This window comes from Vipera ursinii, assembly GCF_947247035.1.
Source record: "Vipera ursinii genome assembly, chromosome: W".
In the NCBI taxonomy this organism is placed as follows: Eukaryota; Metazoa; Chordata; class Lepidosauria; order Squamata; family Viperidae; genus Vipera; species Vipera ursinii.
The window spans coordinates 32,442,120-32,458,609 of NC_139522.1; positions in this window are offsets into that span (position 1 = coordinate 32,442,120).

Sequence of the window (16,490 nt, forward strand, 5' to 3'; positions counted from 1 at the left end):
AAATTGTTATGATATATATAGTTTTGTAGGTGTCTGGGAACAAGATCATGTAAAGCTAAAATAAATAATAGATAACAGATATTCTGTCTATCTCTGTATGTCATTGACTCAACTCTTGCCTATTTTGCCAACTAGCAATTTAAGAATAACCAAACTGTGAAGTAAAATGCTTGCCTATCTGAAAGGCCTTTCCTCTTACATTCTCTAGGCATAATTCCATCATGTGGGGTCAGACAATCCACTTTCTTCCCAAGAAGTAAAGGGATTTCAAGTTCAAACTTATGTCTTTAGAGAATTATAGTTTGAATGTATCTCCATTTCCATTCTATTAGGATTAAACATTCTTTTGCTGAGATTAGTACCCGCAATTCTGTCCATTGGATTTTAGACAGCTCTTTCAATTCTAAGCTGCACAATGTACATATACTGTTGTTAAAAATAGTCATATCCAATTCCTTTCACATTTGCTTGTTAATAAAGCAGGTATATTTTGAGTATGTGACTAAGAAAACAGAAATCTGAAAGTTTAATAGTAAATCATTTTGGCTGTTATCCTCTTCAGCAATTCTGTGGTGAATCCCTCTCATGCAGTGGTGGGATTCAAATATGTCAACAACCAGTTCTCTGTGTGGATGCCGCTACCGGTTCTGCCAAAGTGATGCGAACCAGCTGACTCCCACCACTGCTCTCATGTGGTGTGTATCCCTCCCTCCCTCCTCGCTAGCTAGCTAGCTAGCTCTAGCTATCTTGCTATCATCTAGCTATCATCTGTCTCATGTGCTTGATGCTTACTGAGCCACCCAGCCCTGAACATACTGGTCTGTCTGGCTATGTGAAAATTCTTACATACCAGCCTTGGCCACCCTGCAGTCCTCCAAAAATGTTGGATTACAACTCCTATAATCATCAGACAGCACTGCATTACTTCCTGTGGCTTGATGGGAATTGTAGTCTAACACAGGGGTGTCAAACTGCCAGCCCATCACAAGTTTGACATGTCTGGTCTAACACAACTGGAGGAGATCATGTTAAGAAAGCTCAATGCTTAGCTGGAAAGAGATATCACAGAAATGAATGTCTTAGTTCCTTGCACAAATGCAGTGGGTTGCTCTTCAAACCTAGCTGACATTTTAGACTCCAAGAGTGTGGAGTTCACTGTTCTAGCTTCGTTAAATCCTTACCAGATACATGTGTCAGGTCACATCTCTCAATATATTTACTTGGAGGTAAATCACATTCAATTCAAAAGGATATTTTGGGTTTCCATAAGCAGGCTGTATTGCAATCTTGGTTAGATGAGCAGATTTTTCCTTGACCTGACAGAAAGTTTAAGGGAAAGGATGTTTAGGTGAATCTCAAAACACTAGAAGAGCTCCAAAGTAAATGTTCTCTTCCATTAATGCTTCCATTATTGTACTTTCCTTATTCTTAACAGATTCTGAGTGGGTGTTGAGATGAACCTTCTCCCTGAGATTTCAGAAGAACTTTACTTAAGGTAGAAAGCACCTCTAAAGGCAGAGATATTTCACACCAACTAAATAGGCTGGGGGGGGGAAATGAATGCTACTGTGGCATACAAGAATAGAGCCCCATTTTCCATGTTGTGTCTCCCCCCTTTTTATTGGTTTTGTTGACAAGGCAACCCAGCATGCTGCACTGCAAAATGAGACATCCCCCTTTGGCATTTCCCTCTTCCCTCTTTTTTTCCCCAAATACTGCTGCATCCTATTTCACAGCAGCCAACAAAAGTGGAAGCCAAAGTATTTTACTTGTACAGGTGAAACTCAAAAAATTAGAATATCGTGCAAAAGTTCATTTATTTCAGTAATGCAACTTAAAAGGGGAAACTAATATATGAGATAGACTCATTACATGCAAAGCAAGATAGTTCAAGTCGTGATTTGTCATAACTGTGATGATTATGGCGTACAGCTCATGAAAACCCCAAATCCACAATCTCAGAAAATTAGAATATTACATGCAATCAATAAAACAAGGAGTGTACATAGAACAATATCAGACCTCTGAAAAGTATAAGCATGCATATGTATTCAGTACTTGGTTTGGGCCCCTTTTGCAGCAATTACTGCCTCAATGCGGCGTGGCATGGCCTGTGGCACTGCTGAGGTGTTATGGAAGACCAGGATGCTTCAATAGCGGCCTTCAGCTCTTCTGCATTGTTTGGTCTCATGTCTCTCATCTTTCTCTTGGCAATGCCCCATAGATTCTCTATGGGGTTCAGGTCAGGCAAGTTTGCTGGCCAATCAAGCACAGTAATCCCACGGTCATTAAACCAGGTTTTGGTGCTTTTGGCAGTGTGGGCAGGTGCCAAGTCCTGCTGGAAAATGAAGTCAGCATCCCCATAAAGCTCATCTGCGGAAGGAAGCATGAAGTGCTCCAAAATCTCCTGGTAGACAGCTGCGTTGACCCTGGACTTAATGAAGCACAGTGGACCAACACCAGTAGATGACATGGCTCCCCAAATCAACACAGACTGTGGAAACTTCACACTGGACTTCAAGCATATTACAGTGTGTGCCTCTCCATTCTTCCTCCAGACTCTGGGTTCTTGGTTTCCAAATGAGATGCAAAAGTTGCTGTCATCAGAAAAGAGGACTTTGGACCACTGAGCAACAGACCAGGTCTATTTTTCTTTAGCCCAGGTAAGACGCTTCTGACGTTGTTTGTTGTTCAGGAGCGGCTTGACAAGAGGAATACGACATTTGAAGCCCATGTCCAGGACCCATCTGTGTGTGGTGGCTCTTGATGCACTGACTCTTGAATGGCCTTTTCCTGACAATCCTCTCCAGGCTGTGGTCATCCCTGCTGCTTGTGCACCTTTTTCTTCCACACTTTTCCCTTCCACATAACTTTCTATTAATGTGCTTTGATACAGCACTTTGGGAACATCCAACTTCTTTTGCAATTACCTTTTGAGGCTTTCCCTCCTTATGGAGGGTGTCAATGATGGTTTTCTGCACAACTGTCATGATTGTGATTCCTACTGAACCAGACTGAGAGACCATTTAAAGGCTCAGGAACCCTTTGCAGGTGTTATGGCTCAAGTAGCTGATTAGAGTGGGACACTTTGAGCCTAGAATATTGCATCTTTTCACAATATTCTAATTTCCTGAGATTGTGGATTTGGGGTTTTCATGAGCTGTAAGCCATAATCATCACAATTATGACAAATCACGGCTTGCACTATCTTGCTTTGCATGTAATGAGTCTATCTCATATATTAGTTTCCCCTTTTAAGTTGCATTACTGAAATAAATGAACTTTTGCATGATATTCTAATTTTTCGAGTTTCACCTGTACTTCCTTGATAATCACCCTTCACAGTCTGGCACCCTGCAAAGAGAGTTCAACATGGAAGATACCATGGTGAGGAATGTTCCTAAAAGTTAAATTTGAAACACTGATTCAGTAATGAAACATTTTAAAATTAGAAATATAGACACATATTATCTTTCCATACAGGGTTGATGGATAGATGGGATTGAGATTTAGTAAGATTCACAATACATTCATTGAATTTGCTGTCAGAGCAATTAATAAGGGGAACTGCTTGCCTTCAGAAGTTGTGATTGCTCCATCACTTGAGAGTGGACAGTCGTTTGTCCAAAATGGTGTAGGGCATGCTTGAGCAGGGTTGAACTAGAAGACCTCCAAGGTCCCTTCCAACTCTGATATTCTGTTAGTCTGTAATTCTGAATTTAAATCAGTAACTGTTTAAGTCTGATTGATTTTCAAGGGTTTTCTCCAACTAAGATTAATGCTAAGGTTAATTATAAATATAAGGTTTAAGGTTTAAGGTTTTAAGGTTTTATTTAATTTGTATACCGCCCTTCTCCCTAGGGACTCAGGGCGGTTCACAGGGCATATATAAATTACGATACAAAAGTTAAAATAAGATTAAACCAATGCCCAAATAAAAAACAATAATACAATAATAAAAACAACAATTTTAAAAGCCCATATTCCCCCATCAGGCCAGACCAGCTAATTCGAATAAGTGGGTCTTCAGGCTGCGACGGAAGGTTCGGAGGTCTGATGTCATCCGGAGCTCCACCGGCAGTTGATTCCATAGTGCTGGAGCGCCCACAGAGAAGGCCCTCCCCCTGGGGGCCACCAGTCGGCATTCCCTTACCGGAGGCACCCTGAGGAGGCCCTCTCTGTGGGAACGCACAGGGCAGAGGGGAGTTGACGCCGGCAGCAGGTGGTCCCTGAGGTAACCCGGACCCATGCCATGTAAGGACTTAAAGATCATAACCAAGACCTTGAACCTCACCCGGAAGACAACCGGTAACCAATGCAGCTCGCGGAGCAAAGGTGTAACATGGGAGTACCGGGAAACTCCCAAGACAACTCTCATGGCCGCATTCTGTACCAGTTGGAGCCTCCGAGTGGTCTTCAAGGGAAGCCCCATGTAGAGAGCATTACAGTAGTCAAGGCGAGAGGTCACGAGCGCATGAGTGACCGTGCACAGGGCATCCCGGTCCAGATAGGGCCGCAACTGGCGCACCAGGCGAACCTGGGCAAAAGCCCCCCTAGTCACGGCCACTATATGGTCTTCCAGGGTAAGCCGTGAATCTAGGAGGACTCCCAAGTTGCGAGCCCTATCCACGGGGGGTAAGAGCTCACCCCCCATAGAAAGAGATGGAACATTTTGAATGTCCCGGGATGCCGGAATGCACAGCCACTCAGTCTTGTCAGGGTTGAGTTGAAGTCTGTTCCTCCCCATCCAGACCCGGACCGCCTCCAGGCAACGGGACATCACAGCGAGGGCATCACTGGGGTGGTTTGGGGTCGAAAAGAAAAGTTGGGTATCATCGGCATATTGATGATACCCAACTCCAAAACCACGAATGATCTCACCCAGCGGTTTCATGTAGATGTTGAACAGGAGAGGCGAGAGAACCGACCCCTGAGGAACTCCACAAACGAGAGACCTAGGGGCCGATCTCTGCCCCCCTGCCAACACCGACTGCGAGCGTCCCAGGAGATAGGAGGAGAACCACTGAAGAACTGTGCCTCCCACTCCCAATCCCCTGAGACGCCGCAGCAAGATACCATGGTCGATGGTATCGAAAGCCGCCGAGAGGTCTAATAGGACTAGGACAGAGGAATATCCCCTGTCCCGCGCCCTCCAGAGATCATTCACCAGAGCGACCAATGCCGTCTCCGTGCTGTACCCGGGCCTGAAACCAGATTGGTAGGGGTCCAGAAAATCCGCTTCATCCAGGACCAGAGGGAGCTGATGCGCCACCACACTCTCAACAACCTTCGCAAGAAAGCGAAGGTTGGAGACTGGACGAAAGTTGTTCAATACAGCTGGGTCCAAGGCAGGCTTCTTGAGGAGAGGTCTCACCACCGCCTCCTTCAAGACGGTGGGGAAATAACCCTCACTCAAGGAAACAGATATAACCGCCTGGAGCCAGCCTCGTGTCCTCTCCCTGGCTGCATAAACCAGCCAGGAAGGGCACGGGTCCAACAAACATGTGGAGGAGCTCAGCCTCCCCATAATCCTGTCCACTTCATCAGGGGTCACAGAATCAAACTCTTCCCAGGTAACATTGACAAGACCGCCCGTGTCCTGATCGCCTGACTCTGCCCAGTTGGAGTCCAAACCGGTCCGAATCCGAGCGATTTTATCCGACAGATGTTGACTAAATTCCTCGGCACGACCCTGCAAGGGATCCTCCCTCACCTCCTGATTAAGAAGTGAGCAAGTCACCCTAAACAGGGCGGCCGGGCGATTATCTGCGGACGCGATGAGGGTGGAGAAGTAATTACACCTCGCCACCCTCATCGCTGCGAGATAAGACCTAATATAGGTTCTTAACCGCAACCGGTCGGGTTCGGATCGGCTAGACCTCCAACGGCTCTCTAGGCCCCGTTTCCGACGCTTCATCTCCCGGAGCTCCGTGGAGAACCATGGAGCTCGCTGGGATCTGCGCTGGGTCAGGGGCCGCAAGGGTACAACCCGGTCAAGTGCCTCAGTGGCTGCCCTTTCCCAGGCTTCCACTAAGGCATCCGCCGAGCTGTGAGCAATGGAGGCAGGTGGGGACCCCAGCGCCGCTTGGAATCTATCAGGATCCATTAGGCGTCTGGGGCGGTACCATCTAATTGGCTCCGTACCCCCACGGCGGGGGGTGGCAAAGCGGAAGACCAGCCGCAGGAGATGATGATCGGTCCATGACAGGGGCATAATAAATGGAGAGCCCCCACCAAGATCATCCAACCACCGTCTAGATAAAAAAATCAGGTCAAGGGTGTGGCCTCCCTCATGAGTTGGTTCAGAAATTACTTGCGTCAGGTCCATGGCCGTCATGGAAGCCATGAACTCCCGAGCTAGCTCAAATGAACCTCCCAGGGATGGTAGATTGAAGTCTCCCAAAACTATAAGTTTGGGAAACTCAACCACCAACCCCGAGAGGATATCGAGCAGCTCGGGCAGGGCTGCCGCTGCGCGACTAGGCGAAATGTACACCAGCAGCAAGCCCAACTGCGCCCCAGAACCAAATCTCACAAAGAGAGACTCACACCCGACTATCTGAGAAACGGTGGTCTCCCGCGGACATAAGGTCTCCCTAATAGTGACCGCCACTCCCCCACCCCTACCATGAGCTCGTGACCGGTGTAGCCCTATATTTATAATTAACTGAGACACAATCTACTTCCAGCAAATGAAACATATCATAGAAGAAAGTTGGGATATGATGCAACAAATAGGTAACATTACAGCAATTCCCACACTAATTGCACTAATAAATAAAACAATAAACTGCCCCACTTACATGCCATTGGGAATAAATTATGTTGAGGAAAAGAAGACAAGGGCCACTCCTAAATCAGAGATAAGGAATTTGTAGTATTCTAGATATTGGAGAACTACAACTCCCAGCATGCCTTATCACCAGCTGGCTGGAACTGGTGAGAACTAGGGTCCAAGTTCTGAAGGAACATATTCCTGGTTCCTGCACAGATATGAAGAACCACTGCAAAACTGAATGAGGAAGCACCAGTTATTATTTTTTTACTGCATTTCCTCATCAGTAACTTATATGGCATTTAATGGGTGGATTCTGAATAGCAACTCTTTTGCAATGAATGAGTGAGTAACACAAGAGTTCCAAAACTTTAGTGTATTAGGCATAGGGTTTCTTTTCCCCATCATCCAGAGGCTTATGCTGTAGGTTTACTGTCTTAAGACAGTTCCATCTGAAATGTATTCTATTGCTACTCCAAAAAGCTCCAGGCAGCATGCCTGTCCAACCTTTCCAGACCTGGTGCCTCTCCCTGCTCCCTCCCCAGATGCTTGGTTTACAGCATTCCTGACTTCCAACAAACACTGATCACAGATGCTGGGACAATGGATGTTGTATACATTAAGAGGGTATAGGTAGATCAATATAGCTCGTCCTCTGTGCTTCCTTATCCAGCAGCTGTGATTTAAAGGTTAAAATAAAATAATTCCCCAATTTACTTTGAAAAGGGTCCAGTCCATCCCCACTGAACCACTCCTGAAGCCATCTGGCTGAGGTGAACATCTATATTTCATGGTTTAGTTAAAAGATAGAGGCAATAATTGGATGCCTGATTCTACAGCTGAATGTGTGGATCAACTTTCCCCAAACCGGTGCCTTACAAATATGTGGAACTACACATCCAATCAGCCACATTCAAGATGTCCAAGAGTGGGAGGTGTATTCAACATTTCTGTCAGACATCAAATTGCCAAAGGCTGAAGAAATGATCTGGAGTAACAAAATAATAGTTTTTTAATCTTCAGTTTTCTTGAGTTGCTTTAACAAATGATGAGATCTGGTAGCACAGAATCATTATTAGCATTGCAATATTTCAGATGTAACCTGTTGAATTTTTAAGAGTCTAGAAGCACTTTGAAAAATAATAGCCGATAGTCTTATTTATAGAACGAATTATTTCAACTGGAAGCCAGAAACGGAGAACCCACGAGGATCTGGTAACCCTGGACTGATGCCAACTCGGTGGCAGTTCAAACGGGCCGGAGTAACAACAAGGAGCGCCCGGAATGACGCTCAGATTGCTGCCAGAGACAGCAGAACCGAGAAGAAGGTGTACGAGGCCTCCCGGTCGTAATTTACATTCTTGAGGTTGTGTGACATAGGGGGATGCTGAGCCGGGGACTGTGGGTGGGTGATTAGCGGACGTTTTTTATTACAGATTAATAATAACATTCAGAACGGGAAACGAAGTTATTAAAACCAAGGAATGTTTCCCCTAACGAAAATAGTTTAAAACGATCTCTCCTTTCCCAAACGAAACCTTCTCCCCGTTTCAGAGATAGGTCTCTCGTTATTCACCTCCCACTAATTCTGGGCTCATTGTTTGGCGACGTCGTTTTCTCTTACACACCAAATAAATGTCCTTTTAGATCTGGGCATACCGCGGTGAAATTATAGGTCTGTTCTCAGGCAGTCTTTAAATAGAGAACGAGAGCCCCAGCTAATATTTTATCTGAAGGGTTCCCTCCCTATCACGAAGGGTCAAGAAGCGCAGTCCACTTTACCCTTAGAAAATCTACCAAGCTTCCTGTAGGGACTTTAATTCACGGGTGAGGGTTTACTTAATTCCTCTTTCTTCTGTTCGAAGATGTTCTCTCAGCTTCAATGCCGAAAAGCAACAACAAACGCGAACTGTTAAGAACCTAACACACACACACACAAGCCTGCCGTGTGTCTTTTTGTACTTAATGTAAACGGGACGAAGCCGCGCTTTGGTGCCCAGGAAAGTATATGTTAAGGGTTTTTTTTTCCTCAACGAAAATAAGTGATCTGGGTAACTGCTGTACCATTAAAATTGAGAAATAGGCAGTCCAGTGTACATAAAAAGTGTTTGGATAAAAAGTCTCAAAAATCAGTATTTGGGTGGTTGGAGATGAACTAATTCAGAGACGTGCTGCTTTTTTCAAAATTAGCAGGTTCCAGGACTAAATCTCGCAAAGTGAACTGGCTGCTTCAAGTACTGTACACTATTGCATTAATGGTGGTTATAACAATGAATCGCAAATAATGGGGCTGAGAAGAGAGAGAGGACTCTGTTTCTATTTGGAGTATATTTTCACTCCTACCACAAACGCATCTATTTTAAAGTAAAGGTTCCTCCACCCACATTTGCCCCTTCCCTCTTTCCTTCCCTCTCTCTTTAAACAGGCCCCTCCTTTTTCAATTTGTTCTTTTTCTTTATATCTTCTGGATCACTCACCTGAGTTTTTAATAGTACATTTGTGACCTATCTGACACACCCCAAGCTATATTGCCAGCACCACCACAAGTGTGTAATCTTTCACTTTGTAGAGGCAGGTTCATTGCCCTTAGCTTGCTTTGAGTCTGTTCCCTCAGAAGAAAATGCCAAGGAGGTTTTTAAGGATTCCCAGGTAAGTTTTTGCAGGATTGCTAAGTAACTTACACAGCTATTCCTATGCATATTTATTCAGAACCACGACCTACTGCATTCAGTATGGTTTAGTCCAAGAAAAGTGTACTTAAATCTTAAAAGAAAAAACTGACCTGGTAGACCAAACTACAGATAAATAGAGGAAGAAGTACAAATTCCAAATGTTAAATCTTGGGTTTTTTGTTTTTTGTTTTGCAACTGTCCCCCAATCTTGTTACTTAAGCAGATAAACTAAACTAAAGTGTAGATTTTATCCTGTAAAAGTTAGCTTACCATTCATGGTAGTTAAAAATAATCTTCTGGATGAAAAAAAGATGTTTGGTAGCCAGTCTTTTGATGGTAGTGCAAATAAAAAAAGTGTAATATTACAAGAAACACCCATGTTTTCTTTTCTTAGCTCTTTAAGAAAGCCTGCACACCAATAGCTATTATTATCCAAGTGGAAGACCAAGAAGTTCATCTGTAATTTCTGGAACCATTTGGTGCAGGTCAAAGGTAAAGTTGGATTTGACAAAGTGCTCAGATGAAAAAGTTTCTCCCTGCAAAAGTATCATAAAAATGCACTGAGTGAGATATGATGTTCTTTTGATAGCAAGAGTGTCTGAAGAAATAAACCAGCCAATTCCAGTGCTTCTTCCTTTTCTCAATGCCAGTTCTTGTCAATTCAGCAATTAAGCACCCCAAAAGGTAGGGCTGAGAAAAAGATTGGGGAAGAGGTAACAATAGATCTCTCATTTTGACTTGCTTACAGGCACCCAAATGCACAGAAACCTCAACTTCTTCCTCCCACTCTGTTTGTAATGGCAACTCCCTTTCCTGACAGCAGCAGAAACTGGTGCAAACCTTTTGTCTTTGCAAGTAAAGCTCCTTTTGGACAGGAACTGGGTAATAAATCTTGAGTTACTTTGACTCTATCTATCTATCTATCTATCTATCTATCTATCTATCTATCTATCTATCTATCTATCTATCTATCTATCTATCATCTCCATCTTTCCCTTTACTTTTCCCATGTCAAATTGTTTCATGCATCCCCATTGCAATTACACAACTTAGAAGTAACTCCCAACAAACAAATGGTTTTGTACCTTTCCATATTCAAAAAGTAATGTGATTGGTTGCCAGAAATGTACCATTTTCTTTCCTAACTCTCTTTCCTGTTCACACATTGCCAAAGCATACAAAGAGCCAATTACAACAATTCTGGGTTAATATATGAACTTTGCTTGACTTTCCTTCTAGTTCCTACCCCCTTGAATGTTTAAATTTGCACTAAAACACACACAACTTCATTTTGCCAAGTTTCTGTTACCTTCTCTTGAAGGGTAGCCACCATAATGATGTCATATTCTCTATATATGGTGTCTAGTTTGCACCAGATGAGGTAACAGAATTTTGAAAGGCCTTTTCTGTAGCTGTACTGAAATAATTCTCAGGAGGAGAGAAAAAGAGGAAGAAGAGGAAGAAAGAGAATAGGATGACAAGGAGGTGGTGGAGTGGGTTTGGTTCTCTTTGTGATGATTTATTACCATAACTTGACATGTAGTTGAGAAGCATGTAGATCAATACAACTCCAGTTCTCTTGCTAGGCCTCTATGTCCACCATATCTCCATTTGCATATTGCTTTTTCCTTAACTGACACTGTCAGAAAGCAACATTGGCCAAGCTCTCCAAAGCACAGGCGCTGTGCGCGCAAACACACACACACACAATCCCCTCCCCACTTGCAAGATACAAAGTCTCTTTACAGTACCATCTCCTTATTCCTCCCCCCTCTTGTTCTCCCCTTTAAATGGCAAGCAGGTTATTAGTATTAGAATTAGTGCTAATATTAGTATTATGTTTAAACCTCAGTCTTCGCATTGCCTAGTTGAGGGTTTGATTTCAGCAATTCTTTCTGTTTTCCCCTCCTTGGTACCCTGTCTGTCGGTCTTAGTGTCTGTCCCCTTTTTTCTCTCCTCTCTTGCCTTCTACTGTAAAGCCAGAGGCCATTGTTAACCGTGAACAGGGAGTACCATGCCAAAAGTGCAGGGCAGTCAGAATCCAAGGATTCCCTCAACATCTTTGGAAGGCGGTCGAGAATCTTGTAAATTCTCCCTCACCTTCCCCCTCCTCCCCAAACGGGGGGGGGAGAGAGAGAGAGGGAGGGAGGGAAGGAGGAAGGAAGGACCAGAGCATCCCTCCACCAGAGCTTCTATAGAGAGATCCCCCCTCCCTCTGGAGTTATGACCGGATTTCTCCCTCTAGAGATTCCTTGAACATTTTTTTTTAACTGAGAGGAATGGGGGGAGCTCTCCTTGCTTATTGATTGTGTTGCTTTCTGGCTGCGAAAATATATTATGTCTGTTCGTTGCGCTGCTCTCATCAGAGGCTAAGGTAAGGTGGACCGAAATAGGCTATCAGTTGTGAATGGCGGAGACCGTGTCTCCATGATTTATAGCTGTATGACTCGCAAAGCGCGCGGTTCATGAAGAGTTCACAAGCTGTAAGCTTCTTTCCAAGCAGCGACACTTTCTCTCTCTCTTCTTCCCCCTGCTTCCCGTCCCTCCCTTTTTCTTCTACCCCCTTTTGCTCTCTTTTCGCTATTCTCATTCCTTTATTTTCCTTCTCTTTATCCTTCCCTTTTTCACTAGAATCCTTCCTTCTTTCCCTTCTTCCTTCCATCCATCCATCCATCTTGGCTTTAATGAATATAGTAGCATTTTGCTTTGAATTGTTATGTTGTTCTATACTTATACATATACATATAATTATTTAATCTTCATTTCGATTCACAGTCTGGGACTGGTAAAAACTTTACAGTTCAGGTCGTAACCAAGGACCTAAGAACTGTTGTTATTGTTATTGTTATTCATCACACACCCAGATGTTCAGACTAGATTTGGCATTTTTGTCCACCTATTGAGTCCTGCCCAAGGACCTGGATTACCGTTTGCTTTGGGAAAACAAGCTTTCAACAAAAAAGCTGCTTAGTTTTATTCTGCAATATAATTAGGATTTTCCCCACCCCATTATGGAGGTTAATGGGAAAACGGTTATGATTTTTTTCCATATCGACCTTACAGCCTTCCTTCAATTTCATCACAAGCTTTAGGATTCTTCAGTTTGGTAAACTATGTTAAAAAAACACCTAAAGCACCTAAGAAAAGAGGCATTTATTCTGAAATAAACTTAGGAATAAAAATGAAACTTCTAAGTGGGCAAGAACCAACTTCAGGGCTGTGGTTGACATTTCAATGACTAATTGCAAACACATGATGATTTCTTATTCATTATTCAAATGGTATTTTCTTTTGTTTTTGTGTGCATGTGTTTAATTACCACAGCAATCCCTTGGAGTCAATCATTTATGATTCCACCCCTCTTCCTCTTCAACTAAGACAAATGGCCGACATTTGGAAAGTGTTGAAAGATGAGGTATAAAAAGGGACTTAAATGTTAGCTACTGAGTGCATAGACTACTTTGGGTTCCTTTTTGGGTAGAAAGGAGATTAATATCTTAAAGATGCAGCTTAATTGAACCCAACAAAAGGCAACAGCAAAAACCCTTTGATGCCTATTTCTCCCTGGCCCTCCAGTGCTCCCTAAAAGTCTAAAACCGGGTGGGTCTAGAGAGAAGATAATGGCTGACTTAGAGTGATCAGCCTTCCACCTTCATGAAACTTCCTTTTTCTTTCCTCTTCAAACCATTTGGGGGAGAGCACTAAATGATGGTGTTTGCTAATAAATATTTCCTGGATGCTGAATTGAGGCAGGGCAGCTGCCCTAATTCTTTCCAGAAACGCTGGGCCATGGAAGATTTTAGTTGCCTAGAAAGCAATGGCTACAGTTTCAAGGCCAGGGCAGAGAATCACAAACGTGAAGAGGAAGGGGTGAGATATACTGTAGATTTTGAACTGAATCAGTGTATGTAAGGTTGGTATATTTGCCCATCCCCCAACAATGGGCAGAACTGAGTGGTGGCTTTTTATGCTTGAAAGGAAGGAAAATAGAATGTAGCCATCTGGAATGAAATGAAACAAAGAAGGGCTGAAGAGAGATAAAGAGAATTCCTTTCCAGATTCATGGTTTGGCCCATGAAATACATTAGAGCTTTTATTATATTTATAAAATTTTCACTAGCAGTGAAATAAGTCCCATTTCTTTGAGAAGGATATAGTCTCTTATCTGAAATAAATTAACCTGACATAAAAGTAAAAGGGAAAGAAAAGCAAGGGACCAAATGGTTTTATGAGAAAAACAGGATTTGTTTTGTTCAAAGAGCAGATGAAAACTGGGCTGTAGCTGGGCTTTAGGAAAGAGATAGGTAGGGCAGGCTCACACCTTGAGCGGCAACAAGGCAGAATTTTAAGGACTACAGGGAAGAGGGCCTTTGCACAGCCAATTCCAAACTGCAATCAGAATTGCTAAAACAGCATCAAAAGAACCAACATCAAAGAATTTGAGCTCCTTCCTGTTTTGAAAGATTAATGAAATCTCGAAATATTTCAGAAGCGTAAAAAAACATTTTCATTGTGTTAAATGTTGAACCTCAGAAGCATTTAAAGGTACCGTTAAATACAATTTTATTCAATTTATACTTAGGTTTGTTTTTCCAAAGCTCCTTAATCCTGAATTGGAAAAATATACTTTGATTTTGCAATACGAATTCGGGTGTGAAACGCTTGGCATTTCCATGCGGGTGCCTGACTGTGGTTGTTACAAATATGCAAATACTACTAAAATTCATTCCGAATAGATTTTACAAGTGACCTTCCAACTCAGACATAGTTTATCTGGAAGTTAGTTCCACAGATTTCCGGAATTTTAACTTTCAAGCCTCCTCCCGTCCCCGTTTTCTTCGTCTTCATTCAGTCCCTTAAATAAGCGGTAGCGAGGTTGAGATCGATTCACTTCTTTGGGGCGTGGAAATAAAATACTTCGTCCTTGTAACTGGAGCAATTGTGCGCGTGTATGTGTAAAGACTGGTTTATACAGAGGTAGTTGGACTATCCACGGCAGAGTTCTTGGAGAATTGGGCTGAATGGTCTAAAAGGAATCCTGCGGCAGCGATCTCTCTGTCTAAAAGAACTATATATAGGTAATGGTGTAGTCAAAAGAAACAAGCGGACGGACAAAAGGAATTAAACTCTCGAACAACAGAAAAGGGAAAAGCTATTGAGGAATTGATTTCGTGAACAGTTCGCCGGCACGCAGCCTCCCCTCTCTCTGTGTATGTGTATTATATGTAAAGGAAAAAAAAAGGTTATTCTTTTATAAATGGTACCAAATGTAACATCAAATGTAACACCAATGAATTGTATCAAATGTAACACTAAGATGTGGGGCTATCTACAGTATTTCCTGCTTAGACAGAGAATTCACACATGGTAAATCAACAAACCCCTTCATGGATTACTGCCTTGTCGTGGCGAAGGGGCTTGCATAATTCAATGAAGCTATGAGCTATGCCGTGCAGGGCCACCCAAGACGGACAGGTCATAGCAGAGAGTTCTGACAAAACGTGATCCACTGGAGAAGGAAATGGCAACCCACTCCAGTATCTTTGCCATGAAAACCCTATGGACAGTACCAAAAGGCAAAACGATATGACGCTGGAAGATGAGCCCCTCAGGTCGGAAGGCGTCCAATATGCTACTGGGGAAGAGCAGAGGGCTAGTACTAGTAGCGCCAGAAAGAATGAAGCGACTGGGCCAAAGCCGAAAGGACGCTCAGCTGTGGATATGTCTGGTGGTGAAAGGAAAGTCCGATGCTGTAAAGATTTTTTCTCCATAGGAACCTGGAATGTAAGATCCATGAATCAAGGCAAGCTGGACGTGGTCAAACAAGAGATGACAAGACTGAACATTGACATCTTAGGTATCAGTGAACTAAAATGGACAGGAATGGGTGAATTTAATTCAGATGACCATCAGGTATACTACTGCGGGCAAGAATCCCTCAGAAGAAATGGAGTAGCCTTCATAGTCAATAAAAGAGTAGGAAAAGCAATACTGGGATACAATCCTCAAAATGACAGAATGATCTCAGTTCGAATCCAAGGCAAACCATTCAATATCACAGTAGTCCAAGTCTATGCCCCAACCACCGGTGCTGAAGAGGATGAAATTGACCGGTTCTATGAAGCCCTACAGCACCTTATAGAACTAACACCAAAAAATGATGTCCTTATCATCATGGGGGATTGGAATGCTAAAGTAGGAAGCCAAAAGATAACCGGAATAACAGGCAAGTTTGGCCTTGGAGTACAAAATGAAGCAGGGCACAGGCTGATAGAATTTTGTCAAGAGAATACGATGGTCATAGCAAACACTCTTTTCCAACAACCCAAGAGACGGCTCTACACATGGACATCACCAGACGGTCAACACAGAAATCAGATTGACTATATGCTCTGCAGCCAAAGATGGAGAAGCTCTATACAGTCAGTAAAAACAAGACCAGGAGCTGACTGTGGCTCAGACATGAGCTTCTTGTTGCAAAGTTTAGGCTTAAACTGAAGAAAGTAGGGAAAAGCACCAGGCCAGTCAGGTATGAATTAAATCATATCCCCGTTGAATATACAGTAGAGGTGACAAATAGATTTAAGGAATTAGATCTGATAGACAGGGTGCCTGAAGAACTATGGACAGAGGTTCGCAACATTGTACAAGAGGTAGCAACCAAAACCATCCCAAAGAAAAAGAAATGCAAGAAAGCAAAATGGCTGTCTGAGGAAGCTTTGCAAATAGCTGAGGAAAGGAGGGAAGCAAAAGGCAAGGGAGAAAAAGAAAGATACGCCCAATTGAATGCAGAATTCCAGAGAATAGCTAGAAGAGATAAGAATGCCTTCTTAAATGAACAGTGCAAAGAAATAGAAGAAAACAATAGAATAGGGAGGACCAGAGATCTTTTCAAGAAAATTGGAGAGATGAAGGGAACGTTCAATGCAAAAATGGGCATGATAAAGGACCAAAATGGCAGGGACCTAACAGAGGCAGAAGAGATTAAGAAGAGATGGCAAAATTACACAGAAGAACTATACAAGAATGAGCTTAACGTCCCT